The sequence below is a fragment of the Triturus cristatus genome, chromosome 4_2, assembly GCF_964204655.1.
Source record: "Triturus cristatus chromosome 4_2, aTriCri1.1, whole genome shotgun sequence".
In the NCBI taxonomy this organism is placed as follows: domain Eukaryota; kingdom Metazoa; phylum Chordata; class Amphibia; order Caudata; family Salamandridae; genus Triturus; species Triturus cristatus.
Genome location: NC_140586.1, coordinates 107,281,565 through 107,297,026, shown reverse-complemented (window position 1 = coordinate 107,297,026; position 15,462 = coordinate 107,281,565).

The following is a 15,462-nucleotide window of genomic DNA, read 5'->3' as shown; positions in this document are numbered from 1 at the left end:
GTGACACAGTCACAGATACATTTTCAAGTAGCCCTTTAAGCACGTCTTGGGCTTGCTACTGCAGAGCCTGTGTGTGTACATTACCCTGCCAGGTTGATTGGGATTTGAAACCCCTTGCCAATACAATGTTTTTATTTCTCCTCGTTTACCCTCTTTCTATGCGTGCTGCATTCTGCAGCACACGTAGGAAGAGGAAGTCACCTCTCATGGTTGTTTTTGTGCAGGAAGGTTTCACTTCCTGCACAAAAACAATTGCCCTTGAAACGCAGGGCTCTTGCACCATGATGCAAGGGGGACTGTGATGGCGCGTGGCAAACAAGTGTGCGCCAGCACAGGAGAAAGCACAGGGATGCGACATATTATTGTAAATATGTGACATCTCTGTGCTTTGAAAGTGACTCAGTGCGGCACAGCCAAATGGCTTTCAGTGCTGTGCTGAGTCACTTTCTTGCAGATAGAGCCCCAGTGTCCTACCCATACCATCACTCAGATACCCATATGGAAAACCCTACACCTATTCACACATACAGTCAGATAGCGAAAGAGGGACTTACAATTTCACTTACACATCAACATAGCATGTATCTATTTAGCTATTTAATTGCTTTTAGTATATGATTTAATATTGTGTTATGTAAAATTAAATCTATTGTTTACTGACTTTTCAGACATCTACTAGTTTATATACAAAGGAAAATTTGCAATGGTGAAAAAGACATAAATACAAACAACTGAAACAACTGTATTATCTGCTTAAAACTGACAGGGAAAATGGACATAATGTGGAGAATATGGTTGAAGAGAAAAGAGCTGCTGGTAAAAGAACGAAGACGTTTCTTAAAAATGTATGAGGAAAAATGCAAAATGTGAAAAAAATGGAAATAAAAGGTAAGGTTTAAAATCAGCTCAGAAAGAAGGAGTAAGTGAAATTCAAAGGGAAAAATGTTATAAGAAAACAACAACAACAAGACAGAAACAATTTAAAGAAATACGAGTGAGAATGTTTCCTATTAGGGTAAAACAGAATTTGGTATGAAACAGGAGGCAGTATCAGAGAAGAAGGGAGGCACTGAAGAAAAATCAACATATTGAGAGTGTAGTTGATATAGCATTTGTTCTAAAGCAGAAACAATTCATTATGATACTGACGAGCTTGAGATCATTGGACAAAACAATGTTGTCTATTAAATGAAAGAACGTGTAATCAATGGGGGGACAGAAGAGCTAAATATTTAGAGAGGTCCTGTTCCTGTGCTCCTATATGTGTACATCTGAATCACGGAAGGAGGTCAGTTCCTCTGGTGTGGCAAGAAGTACTAAATGTCACTGTCTGCCTACTGTATTGGTCGCTGGGAGATCTATATTTCAGATCGTAATGCCCTCACATACCTGTTAGGGTGTCATGCTTCATCTGGTGCCTATTTTAAAACCACCTAGTCACCTGAATACACACCAAGATCCTCTCACTTTTTACCCACATACACCCTTCACATATGGCGATCTCAGATCAAAAGAACTCCGCTAAAGATGCCACCAGGCCCGTCAGACATTGCAGTGCAGGTCTGACGAGGAGCGCCCTATGATGAAGCATGACACCCTAACAGGTGTGTGAGGGCATTATGATCTGAAATATAGATCTCCCAGTGACCAATACAGTAGTTTAGACAGTGACATCTAGTACTTCTTGCCACAACAGAGGAACTGACCTCCTTCTGTGATTCAGATATGAAATGAAAAAGCCAGAAAAAAAGACTGATTAATAAACAGCCATTGACTCACCTATACAGTCATTCATACAGCAAGTCACTCACCCATATAATCACTCACACACCCACTCATCCATACTGTTACTCACACAGCCACACATATAACTATACAGCCATTCACTCACTCATACAGCCACTAAAACACCCAGTCACTCACCTATACAACCACTCATATAGCCATTTACTCACCCATACAGCTGCTCACACACCCACTCACTCACCCATACAGCATCTCACATATCCACTCACTCATACAGATACTCATACACCCACTCACTTACCCATATGGCCAATCACAGACTTACTCACTCACTCATATAGCCATGCACGCATCCACTCACTCATACAGCCACTCACCCACCTACTCACTCTTCCATACAGTCACTCACACAGCCACTCACTCACCCATACAGCCACTCACACACTCACTAATACACCCACTCACTCATCCATGTAAAACATCCATTACTTTGTAGGCAGTACCACCATTGACATTTACCACAGTACACTTGATATGTTATGTTATGTTATGTTAAAGTAGATTTATAGAGGGCACGGCTACTCAAAAGAGTGTCCCGGCGCTAAGACAGAAAGCAAACAGAAGCCGGAGGAAGAGAAGAGAGAAAGGAAACCCAGAGAAAAAAGATGGATTATATTTTTTTTGAAACAACCAGGTTTTCAGTTTTTTCCTGAAGGCAGGCAGGTTGGTGACTTGCCTAAGTGGAAGAGGCAGCTTATTCCAAAGTCCAGCCACTTGCACTTGAAATGAGCGACCGCCTTTGCGAGCATTGAGGTACTTAGGGGTGACCATAAGATGTTGATGAGCAGATCTAAGAGATCTGCGATGTACATAAAAAGAGACTCTTCTGCATATGTACTTTAGTCCCATACCATGCAGGGCCTTGAAGGCCAGGACCAGAGCTTTAAAGCAAATTCGACTGCAAACAGGTAACCAATGCAGATTCTTAAGATGGTGGGAGCTCCGCTCTCTGAGCCCGAGGTTCAGAACAGCCCTGGCTGCTGCGTTCTGCACCACCTGCAATCTGTTGAGTAGGAACTCCGGAAGGCCCAGATAGAGGACGTTGGCATAGTCCAATATAGAGATGATAAGGGCCTGAATTACTGTTTTTCTGTGCAAGGTCTGTAGTAGAAATAAAAACCTCCGAAGCATCTTGAGGAGACTGAAACAGGTCCCGGTTGCCGACTGAACCTGGGCTACCATAGAAAGGGCGTCATCCATTTTTATTGCCAGGTTCTTCACAGTCCTGACTGCAGCCTGGGAAGGAGACAGGTCTTGTGGCCACCATTGTTTCCAGGCGTCCAACGTGGGGCAGCCAAAGAAAATGATTTCGGAGTTGTCTGTGTTACATTTCAGATGGTTATGGTTGAACCATGCAAAAGTTTATTTTGGGCACTTGTTGATCTTCTCCCCGTTGAATTCCTCTCCCTTCCTATAGGTGAACAGCAGTTGAGTGTCATCGGCATACGATATTATTGTGACCTCGTTGTCTTCAGCCAAGGTAGCCAGGGGGGCCAAGTACAGATTGAAAAGTACGGGGCTTAAGATAGAGCCCTGTGGCACACCCACACTCAAAGATGGCATGCTGGCTGATAAGGGGGTGACCAGACCTCCTGATTTCTATCCTATAACAAGGAGGCAAACCACTTCAACACCGTACCCTCATCCTACCCTCCCTCAGCCTCTGAAGGAGGTGGCCATGGGGCATGGTGTCAAAAGACGCAGAGAGGTCTAAGAGGACCAGGGCCGCTTTGCCACCTGCATCCAAGGTCTCTTTGATAGATTCAGATACCTCCAGCAGTGCTGTCTCTGTACTGAGATTCTGCCGGAAGCCAGATTGGCTAGAGTGAAACAGGTTATTGGCCTCTGCAAAATTGCTGATCACTGTATGAACGTATTTCTCAACTGTTTTTGCAAAGAAAGGCAAAAGAGAAATGGGTCTATAGTTAGTGAAGACCGTGGGGTCAGCCGTAGGTTTTTTTAATAAAGGAATTATTTTCGCACTCTTGCAGCATACTGGTACCTGGCCGTTAAGAAGGGACGTGTTCACCACATAGTTGACAATGGGATTCAAAATCTCTGCCATGGATGCCAAGAATTTGGCCGGGCAAGGGTTTACGGGCGAGCCAGATTTCCAACCCTTCATTATTGCCAGTGATGTCTCTAAAGGCATAGGTGGGAAGAAGGAAAGGCGAGCCCTCTCTTCCTGGCACTGGGGGGCAGTCCGAAGAGTGGCCGGCCCATCATTCACACTTGGACTGTCAAACGAGGATTGTATAGTTACGATCTTCGTGTAGAAGAAATTAGCTAAATTACCAATCCACTCGTCGGAGGGAGGGGATAGCCTAGTCACAGCCCTAGGTGAGGAGAAACTTTTGACAATGTCAAAAATGTATCTACTTTTATTTCCTGCCGATTCAATTTTATAAGGGAAGAAGCTCTTCTTAGCTACCTGTATCTTTTTGTGGTGGTCTCTTAGGGCCTCTTTATAGTTCCTTTTATTTTCAGCCTTAAAATCCTTCCTCCAAACTCTTTCCTGGTATTTACAGTCCTTTGTACTCTGACGTAAGTTGTCATTAAACCAAGGGGCTGAATGTCTGATTATTCTTATAGGGTATGGGGTAGGAGGAGCAAGGGTCAAAGTACCCTGTGCAATCCACTTTACAAGAGCCTCTGCATCCAGCTCTATGTCACCAGTGAGCATGGGGGGATGTAGGTCTAATTTGTATTTAAGAGCATCCGGAGTAATCTTATGAAGAGGTCTGGAGGTGGAAGATGGCTGCTTAACCTGAGTCAATAAGTGCTTTAACAATTTGCGTAGCCTGAAACTGACCAGATAATGATCTGACCAGAGAAGGGGTAGAGGAGGCTCTCTCAGAATAGAGCAACTTGCAAATACCCGGTCAAGGGTATGACCGTTCTCATGCGTGGGGGCAGATATGCATGGAACGATAGTGAACACACCCAGGGATTCTATCAAGGAAATCATCTCTGAGGTTTCCAGTTGATCCATGTGTCTGTTAAAATCCCCTAAGACGAGGAAGTGTTTAAATCTGGAGGCAACAGGCGCAATGACATCGCCAATGGACTTCAAAAAAGCCCCTGCATGCCCTGGGGGTCTGTACAAAAGGACCCCTGCCAGGCACTGATGGGGGGATAGGGCAGCCTGAAAACTTAGACATTCCGCCCCTTCAATTTCCTCCAGGGGAATGCAAGTAATGACTATGTCCGTTTTGCTAATGATAGCAATTCCGCCTCCTTTGCTTCCAACCCGATCTTTCCTTACCATGGAGTAGCCAGGAGGGATGGCTGAAGCTATGGTTGGGTTGGACGAGTCCGAGAGCCAAGTTTCAGTCAGAAACAAAAAATCAGGTTTGGTCTCAGATAGTATATCATAAATGTGTAAAGCATGTTTATTAAGCGATCGACAGTTTAACAGTAGAGCCTCGATGTATTGTTGTTCCTTATCTATAGCACCCTGCTCCTCCTGTCTTTGTGTATTGTGCTCGGGTATAGCATTTAGGGTGTCATTAGTGTCACCCCAGCTGCAATATTTACACGCTGTTACAAAAGCACTAGTCTCAATATTAATAACCTTCTTGCACTGGCAGAAGGAGCCCGGCTCAATGAAAGTCTCCCTTTCATATGTTAGTACTTTATTTGATGCTTGAGTCAAACTGGCAGAAACCCCAATCCCGGCCGCCTTCGGCTGCGGATGGGCGCAGACAGCCTTGCTTTTGGTACGCCTTCGGCACGCCACCGGCGCACCCACTGTGTGCGTCTGCTGTGCGTGTCTGCTGCGCGCGTCTGCTGCGCGGCCGGACGTCCATCTTGTTTAAGTGGCAGGGGGAGGAGCCGCGTCCCTCCACAACAATCGGTCACTAGGAGACTGTGGTGGACCGGGGACCGGCTTCGTTATGCAATTAATCACCCAACAGTGAAAATACAAAACGAACAGAAAATTACCCCCAACAGCAGTTCCGCAATTTAAAAGTTTAAGTTAAAGAGAGTGCAAATGCTGCCAGTAAAATTAGAAAGGCGTGCGCTGCATTCTCCTCGCAATGAGCTTACTGTCTTAGTGCCGCCAGACCTCCACCCTGTTTAAATGCCAAGCCATCAGCGGAAATGACGGAGTCAGGGGAAGGAGCCGCATCCCTCCACAACAATCGGTCACTAGGAGACCGTGGTGGACCGGGGACCGGCTTCGTTATGCAATTAATCACCCAACAGTGAAAATACAAAACGAACAGAAAATTCCCCCCAACAGCATATAATGTTGATAATTCCCTCCTGCACTGTGCCCCAATGAGTCCACCACCAATGGTTCTTCATGAGAAGTACACTTTATTTAAAGTTGGGTAAACGCACCAAGAGCGCCGGAGCGGAGCTCTGCTACGATCGGAGCTCGGGTGCGAAATGCCAAACATGGCCGCTGCCGGATATCCGTTCGCGTCATTCATGCAACTCGCGTGAACGACTAGAGCGCTACACCACATCTCCCCCCTTTACAACAACTTAACAAACAAGCACAGTCTTACTTGCTGTCCATGACAAACTCTCCAAACCTCCTAGGCAGAATGACTCTTTTGCCACTTCTTGTGCGATCGCTGAAGCCTCTGGGGTTTGGGGCGGAGTCTATGGGTCCCTGTTTGGGAGCTTATCCCCGTCCACTTGTCCTGCCGCCTTGCTACTTTCCCGATCTGTTCCCTCTTGGGCGCTGGACGCCTGTTCTCTCATCTTCACTCTTTCTCCTTGCTCTGTTCCCGATAATGGACTGCTCCCCTCCTCCTTGGGGTTCTCCGGGATACCTCCTCTCCTTGGTGATGTCTCTGCGGTCTCTTCTATGATGTTACTCAAACTTGCTGAGTTGCATCTGGCCATGCGATCCTGTGACCATATTTTCCCGTTGCTGAGGAGCGCCGACCTGGCATATGATTCCAACACTTGCAGCGGGGGTGTGAATTTGCTGTCTCCCTTCTTCGTCTGTGTCGGCAGTTTGATTCTCACCCATTCGCCTTTCTCGAGCGTGACCTCCTTGGTGTTGCGCTTGGTGTCGTAGTGCTCTGCGTATACTGTTTAAGCTCTCTCTAAGTTCTTGCGCACTACCGCTGGAGACCAGTGGCTTTGTACTGTGAGACGTTTCCATGCCACGTTGTCCTTCGTGAACGGTTCTCTTCCTCGCAGCATTCTGAATGGACTGTATCCTGTGGCGGTAGGCGTAATCCGGTAGGCCCACATTAGTCTTTTCAGTTCCTTCTCCCAGTTCCTGCCCTGGCTGATAGCCGCCTGGACCGATCCCATGATCACCCGGTTAAACCTCTCCACTTGTCCATTTCCGGCCGGATAATATATATCGGTGTATGACGCGCAGTAATGCCGTTCTTTTCCATATAGGCTTCCCATTTGGATGATGTGAATTGTTGACCGTTGTCGCTCACAATACCCTTGGGGATTCCCTCCTTTATAAAGATGTCTGTAAGGAAGGCCAGTATTGTCTCTGTTTCTGTGTTTTCTGTCACGTCGATCTCTGGCCACTTGGAGTATCGGTCTATGACCACCGTGATGTACTTCTGGGTACCCTGTGCATCTTGTATTGGTCCCAGGATGTCTATGGAAACTTCCTCCCATGGGTTCTCCGGCACATCGTATTTACCTAGAGGCGGGCGTAGTAGCTTCTGGGTCTTGTCCGCACTGCAACACCGCTCACAGGCCCTTACGTGCCTCTCTGTCATCACGTCCATGCCAGGCCACCAGTAGTCTTCCTTCACCCTCTGTTTGGTTTTTACGATACCTAAGTGTCCTTCATGTGAGATGGATACGATGTGTGTCCTCAGGGAGTAAGGCGGGATGACCTTGGTGCCCCTTAACACGTCCCCTATCGATAGTTCTTCCCTGACTTCCCAGTACTGTTTCACTTCTTCGTCCAGCAATCTCTTGTCCGGCCATCCGTTCGTCACGTATGCCTAGTTTCACGTCCTTCTCGTGTTCGTTTTCCCATTCCTGGGCGCTTATGGCTCTTTCCGGGTCCCCCATGAAGGCGACTGCATACTCTTCCCATCCTCCTTCTTCTTGGTCCTCCGCTCCCTCCTTGGATGCTGCCCTACTCAAAAAGTCTGCTACCTTGTTCTTGTGTCCAGGTAGATACTCCACTGTGAAGGCCTGGCTCCTCGACAAGACCACCGACAACATGACCGCCCTCAAACTCGCCACCCGCAGACATCACCAGCTCATCCGCACCACCAAGAAGAAATCTTTGAAGGAACGACTGGACAAGAACGCCCATGACAGCAAGGAGCTCTTCAACATCGTCAAGGAGTTCTCCAACCCCAGCACCGGCAACAACGACATCACTCCCTCGCAGGACCTCTGCGACTCCCTCGCCTCGTACTTCCACCGCAAGATCGCCGTCACCCACAACAGCTTCGGCGTTCCACCCCCGCACCCATCGACCGAACCTACGCACCCCGCCGCTATCCTCCAGACATGGACCGAAGTGACCCCCGAAGACACGACACGCATGATGAACACCATCCACTCCGGATCTCCGACCGACCCATGCCCCCACCATGTCTTCAACAAGGCCGCCTCTACCATCGCACCCCACCTCCGAGACATTATCAACGCCTCCTTCGACACAGCCACCTTCCCGGAGAGCTGGAAGCACGCCGAGCTCAGCGCACTACTGAAGAAACCAACAGCGGACCCGACCGACCTCAAGAACTTCCGCCCCATCTCGCTCCTTCCCTTCCCTGCCAAAGTCATCGAGAAGGTCATCAACAAGCAGCTGGCCGCCTTCCTCGAGACGAACGGATCCCTCGACTCATCGCAATCCGGATTCAGAGCCAACCACAGCACCGAGACCACCCTCATCGCAGCCACCGACGACATCCGAGCCCTGCTCGACAAAGGTGAAACAGCGGCACTCATCCTCCTTGACCTCTCCGCAGCATTTGACACTGTCTGCCACCGCACCCTAGTCCAACGCCACAACGACACCGGCATCCAGGGGAATGCTCTGGAATGGATCATCTCATACCTCTCCGGCAGAACACAGAGAGTACGCCTCCCTCCGTTCCGCTCTGAGGCCACCGAAGTCATCTGCGGCGTCCCGCAAGGATCGTCGCTCAGCCCTACTCTCTTCAACATCTACATGAAACCCCTCGCTGCCATCGCACGCCAACACAACCTCAACATCATTTCCTACGCTGATGACACCCAGCTGATTCTCTCCCTCACCAGAGACCCCGACACCGCCAAAGCCGGCCTACACGAAGGGATGTTAGACGTCGCCGAATGGATGAACATCAGCCGCCTGAAGTTGAACACGGACAAGACAGAAGTCCTCATCCTGGGACCGTCGCCCTCCGCATGGGACAACTCCTGGTGGCCCCTGGCCCTGGGCACCGCACCCAAGCCAACGGACCACGCACGCAACTTGGGCGTCATCCTGGACTCCTCCCTATCGATGACCAGACAAGTCAACGCCGTCTCCTCATCTTGCTTCCACACCCTCCGCATGCTCCGCAAGATCTTCCGATGGATCCCGACCGAGACCAGGAAGACTGTCACCCAGGCCCTCGTCACCAGCAGACTAGACTACGGAAACACCCTCTACGCCGGTACAACTGCCAAGCTTTCAGAAAAGACTTCAGCGTATCCAGAACGCCTCCGCCCGTCTCATCCTGGACGCCCCCTGAAGCAGCCACATCTCGAGAAACCTGCACTGGCTCCCTGTCAACAAGAGGATCACGTTCAGACTCCTCACCCACGCACACAAATCCCTCCACGACCTGGGCCCAAGGTACCTCAACGACCACCTGACCTTCTACTCGCCCACCCGACAGCTACGATCCGCGAACCTCGCCCTCGCCATCGTCCCTCGCATCCAGAGAGCCACCGCCGGAGGAAGATCCTTCTCCTACCTGGCGGCTAAGACATGGAACTCCCTGCCCGTCCACCTGCGGCTGACCCAGGACCACCTCGCCTTCAGGAAACAGCTCAAGACCTGGCTGTTCGAGCAGTAGCAGACCCCCTCCCCCAAGCGCCTTGAGACCCTTCCGGGTGAGTAGTGCGCGATATAAATTCCATGATTGATTGATTGACTGTGTACACATAGTCTAGGAGTCTCAGGGTCATCTTCGCGATTCTTGGGGTGGCATGTTCGTGCCCGCTTGACGTGAGGACTTTCACTAAGGGTTTGTGATCTGTACGCAGCAGGAACTTTCCTCCCCACAGGAACTGCCGGAATCTCTCCATTGCCCACACTGCTGCTAGCATCTCTTTCTCTATGACGCTGAATTTTTGTTCATTCGGGGCTAATGCTCTGGAGGCGAAGCTGATTGTGGTGGTTACTCCCGCTGCGGATTGTTGCGTGAGTACTGCCCCCAAACCTCGATCGCTAGCGTCCGTGGTTAATATAGTCTGTGGTTCAGGGTTGAATCCATGTATGGGCACCACGTCACTGATGCTGTGTTTCATGTCCTCGAACTCCTGTTGTTCCCTTTTCGGCCATTGGAACGTTGATTTGTCCTTCAGCAGTGACCGCATGTAGTGGGTCTTGGATGCAAAGTGTGGGACAAATTTACTATAAAACTCTGCCATCCCCAGGAAAGTCCTGATGTCTTCCCTGCTCTTGGGGGTGGGAGCATCTCTGATGGCTGTGACGTTGGAGGCCTTGGGTTCAATCCCTTGTTGACTTATTTCGTGCCCCAAATATGTAACTTTGCTCATTCCGAACTTGCATTTGTCCCATTGGGCAGTCAGTCCGTTTTGCCTTAGTATGGTGAGTACGCCTTTTAACTTCCTGTTATGGTCCTCGCTGGACGTTCCCATCACTAATATGTCGTCCTGGAAATATTGGATGCCTTCTTCCTTGTGGAACAGCCGGTGCACCCGTTTTTGGAATACAGCGGCCGCGGAGGCTAGTCCGAATGGCATCCTTAGGAATTTGTAGCATCCGAAGGGCGTGATAAATGCCGTCAGGTGGTTGCAGGAATGGTGCAAGGCAATCTGGTGGTACGCCGATGTTAGGTCGATGGTGGAGAACCATTTTGCTCCCTGGGTTTTTGCCAGCATCTCGTTGATCCTGGGAAGGGGGAACTTGTCCACTACGATGTTTTTGTTCAGTTCTCTTAAGTCGACGCACAACCTCACCTTCCCATTGGGCTTCTGCGCCACCACCAAGGGTTCATTGTCGATGGCCTCTATCACGCCATCATCTTCCAGCCTCTGCAGCTCCTCTTGCACGGCCCTCCTGGTCCTAAACGGTATGTTGCGTGCTTTGTGGGACACTGGTCGTGCCCCTTCTCTCAATTGGATTTTATGCGTGAATTTTGCCATGCGTCCTATGGACTCTCTGAAGACTTCTGGGAACTCTTCCTTCCACCGCTGTGCTGCATGTTCCGGTCCTTCTTCCGTCATCAGGACTTGCGTGTGTCCTCCTGGGATCAACTTCATTCCCAGGGCTCCTTGATCCTTCCAGCCCAGTACTGATGGTCCCTTTTCAGCTACGTACAGTTTTCCTGCGCACTGTCTCCCTTTGAACTCGAAGGACAAGGGACAAAACCCCACCATGGGAATGGGCTCGCCCATGAACGTCACAGGGTGGATGTCGGTGGGTTGTAGATGGAAGTCTGTTCGTGGGACAAACTCCTTCTCCCATACCTTCCTCTGGATTATCGTGTAGGGAGACCCCGAGTCAGCTACCATGGTGACTTGGATCCCTCCTATCGTCATCTCGCATTTCGGTTTCTTGTCGGTGGCACATTCAATGCCTAGGACCTGTTCTGTTACTATCAGGACTCCATCTTCATCTTCCTCCTCCTCTGCTTCATCCTCCTTGTGCTCTTCGTGCGCCACGTATTTCACTTCGCCTCTCGGAGTCTTCCTCCTACACACTTTCTCATAGTGTCCTAACAGCCCGCAGTGCGAGCATTTGGTGCTGAATGCGGGGCATCCCTTGTCGTTGGCGGCATGAGTAGTGCTGCCGCATCTGTAACAGGCGTTTCTGCTCCAATTGCGTTGTCCTTGTGGTCTAGGGTTTCTTGTATTGTGCTTTTTGTAGTTCCGTGCTCCCTGTTGTCCTGGAAGTTGCTTATTGTCACTTGTCCTCTTATCCACTACTTTGCACACTGCTTCCCCTTGGTTGCTCTCTTGCTTAGCCGCTTCTGCACACCTCTTGGACAACTCCGCTTTTTTTACTAGTGCCACCACTTTCTTCAAGGGTGCGTCACCATTCACCCACAGCTTCTCTTGTATTGAGGATATTACTGTGTGCATGATGATTTGGTCCCTGATCAATTCTTCTTGTAGAACTCCAAACTTGCACGTTATGACTAACTTTTGCAGGACCGCCACGTATTCATCCACTGTTTCACCTTTCCCGTGCTTCCTGTGGTAGAAGTTGTACCCGTCTATGGCCGTGCACACTACCGGGCAATAATGTGCATCAAGGTCTTCCAGGGCGTGCTTGAACACGTCGTCGTCCGTAGCTGCTCTGTCTTCCTTTACCAGGTTTTGGTATACTCTTTGGCCTGCTGGGCCCAGATTGTGGAGTAGAATTTTCTTCCGCCTGGCACTCGAGAATTCCGCTTCCCCTTCTTCTTCTAGCGCCGCGAGATAATTCAAGAAGTACTGTTTCCAGTCCTCCCATGGCAGCTCGGGTTCTTCTCCTTTGGCCAGGAACGGCACCGGGTTCGACAACGAGGATGCTTGGGCACTCCTGGTCCCCCTGGTCACTGCGCGCTTCCTCCCTGTGGCTGGGCTGTTTCGGAGTTCCGCCCCCTGTTCCTCTTCCTCCTGGCTGGAACCCCCACTCACCACGTCGCTGTCGTCTGGTTGCGCCAGGATCAGGATACCCCTCTGGGGTCGACTGGCCGGTGTGCCCCTACCCTCTCGTGGTTGGCATGTGGTGGGGCATGAGTCTTCTGGTCGCCGTGTGGCTGGTCACTGGAGTAAGGGACAGGGGTTCCTAGGCCTGCGTGGGTGAGGCTTGGCGCCAGCGCCGTGGCGCACAACCGCTTCTCTGCCGCGCTCTTGGTGCTCTGTACTTCGGATGGCTGTCTCTGCACGAGGGCTCTCACGTGGGTTTCTTGAGCTGCTGGGTGGCACTACCACCTCGTCGCCATTATAATGTTGGTAATTCCCTCCTGCACTGTGCCCCAATGAGTCCACCACCAATGGTTCTTCAAGAGAAGTACACTTTATTTAAAGTTGGGTAAACGCACCAAGAGCGCCGGAGCGGAGCTCTGCTACGATCGGAGCTCGGGCGCGAAATGCCAAACATGGCCGCCGCCGGATATCCGCTCGCGTCATTCACGCAACTCGCGTGAACGACTAGAGCGCTACACCACACAGCAGTTTCCCAATTTAAAAGTTTAAGTTAAAATGAGTGCAAACGCTGCCAGTAATATGAATAGAAAGGTGTGCGCTGCAGTCTCCTCGCAATGAGCTTACTGTCTTACTACTTACCACATAAACGTGACTTACCACATAGACATCTTTATCAGGCAAGTTGACACCACGAATGTGCCTTAACCACAGATACCTTAACCATGGATGCCAGTACCACAGATACCAGTCCTTTGTCACTTACCGCAAGGTAGTCCGATGTCCCCTTTTAAGATAGCAGCATAGGGCCAAGAGTGGAGTTCAGGCCCCAGTGTCAGCCCACAACTGCTCTGTTTCTTGTTTTTCAGCAGTGGTATCCAAGCAGTGGTGTTTGTGAGCAGCGGCCGCTCGGGCAGCTGGGAAAAGCCTAATGTCGATCTTGAACTCCTGTGATGGTCACAGCAGTCCCTTGTCAGGATTCGGGCAGGATAAGCAGTCCCCTGAGGCCAGCCTGCTGTGGTCCAGGTAACGGCAGTTTGATGCCATTTATTGCACAGCATCAGGCACCTGCAGCTGTTCAGAGAAGTCCAGTACAGGAAGAGGAGGGATTGAAACAGGGCTTTCCCCACGCGTACCATTAGCAGTCACTAAGCATTTATTTTTTTTCTATTTAGGTTTCTTTGAAGCTGCACCTCAGGTACATTTTTGATGAAAAATACTTGTGTTTCATACAGGAACTGTTTGACAACCACAGTGGAATGTAAAAATGAAATTGAAAGCAAATATTTCCTCAGATTATGTGGACCTATAAGTAGGAAATTAAAAGATTAAAACATCAACAGAAAATCAATATCAAAATATCAAGAATTTCATTGTACACGTGTCCGCAATAATGGTGTGCATGATTACTGTATGTGTGATAATGGCAAATTTCCCGTGTCCTTATGAATGTGCATTATAAAGGCAAGTCTAGAAAAGAGCTGTGTGGAGTGGCTCATGTATGGTAGTACTCATGTCCTAATGGTATGCTTGGTGATTGCATTAATGTTTCCATCATATAACCTCACCCACACAGTCACTCACACAGCCAGTCACTCACCCATACAGCCCCTGCATAGCTAGTAACTCAAGCATTCACCACTTATATACCCACTCACTCACTTATACAGCCACTCACACAGCCACTTACTCTCCCATACACCCACTCATTCATACTCACTCACTTGCCCATACAGTCACTCACACAGCCATTCACTCACCCATACAGCCATTCACTAATTCACTCACCCATACAGTCAGTCAAACAGAAAGAGACATTCACACATTCACAAACAAACATGTAACATACACTTTGTATTTCTTTAAACCAGAAAAGGTGGCTTTAATAATAACCTTTTGTTTTGCAGTTTTGAAATGTTGTGATATGTTTTGGGTTTCTAAAAATGTTTTTTTTTGGGGTGTTCTTTCTTATTTTCAGAAAACGGCAAACGTAAAACAATAACTATAATAACAGTATAAACAGAACTTGTGCAACAAGTCTTTCAACAGTTAGGACCCTGTTGCATTCAGAAAAGAAGGTGCCAATTTTCAGGTGCCCTTGCTTGTATTATATATCTGGAACCGTAGGTTGCAGCAATCTCCAGGTGCCAAGTGTGCTGCATGTCATGTAGAGGGCTGCTGCACATCTATGTCCCTCTGTGCCCTTGGCAGGTAATGAGGATCTATAGGTATTAGATGCTTTAGCTTCAAGCTTGTAGCATGGGAGTACTTCTTAGAAGTACTCCTGGACAAAATTCGGTCACACAGCGTGCATTACACCTGTATGGCAATAACCTTCTTTTCTTCTTCCAGAACAGTAAAAAACTCCCATGCTCTGTACTCCTTCTTTGGCTTAGGATGCTCCTCCTCAGATGAACTCTCTATCTGCTGCTGTTCCAGCTCCTGGGCACTGAAAGATGCCATATTACAAACACCAAATCCATAAAACAACTACCCAGCTTAGTGTAAAAGGTGTTAGATTCAGAGACACACCCAAAGAGAAAAAAAAGTTGGAGGGACATCCTATACTGATGGTTGAGAGGTTTTTCAACCAATGAAAGAGTTTATTTGCTTGTTGTAGGGGATTCGCGATGATGTCGTAATGTCATCAGGAATCTGGAAAATGTATTAAGACAATATTCTACAATATATTTGCTTACTAGAATATACGTTTCTTTATTATTATAGTAAACCACTTACCTCAAGCATCAATTTTATACTGTCTATATATGTTTTTAAAAATCACGCTGGATCCATGGACCTCATTTGGAACCAGAATATACGTATTGGAGGGGGTTGTGATGGATTCTC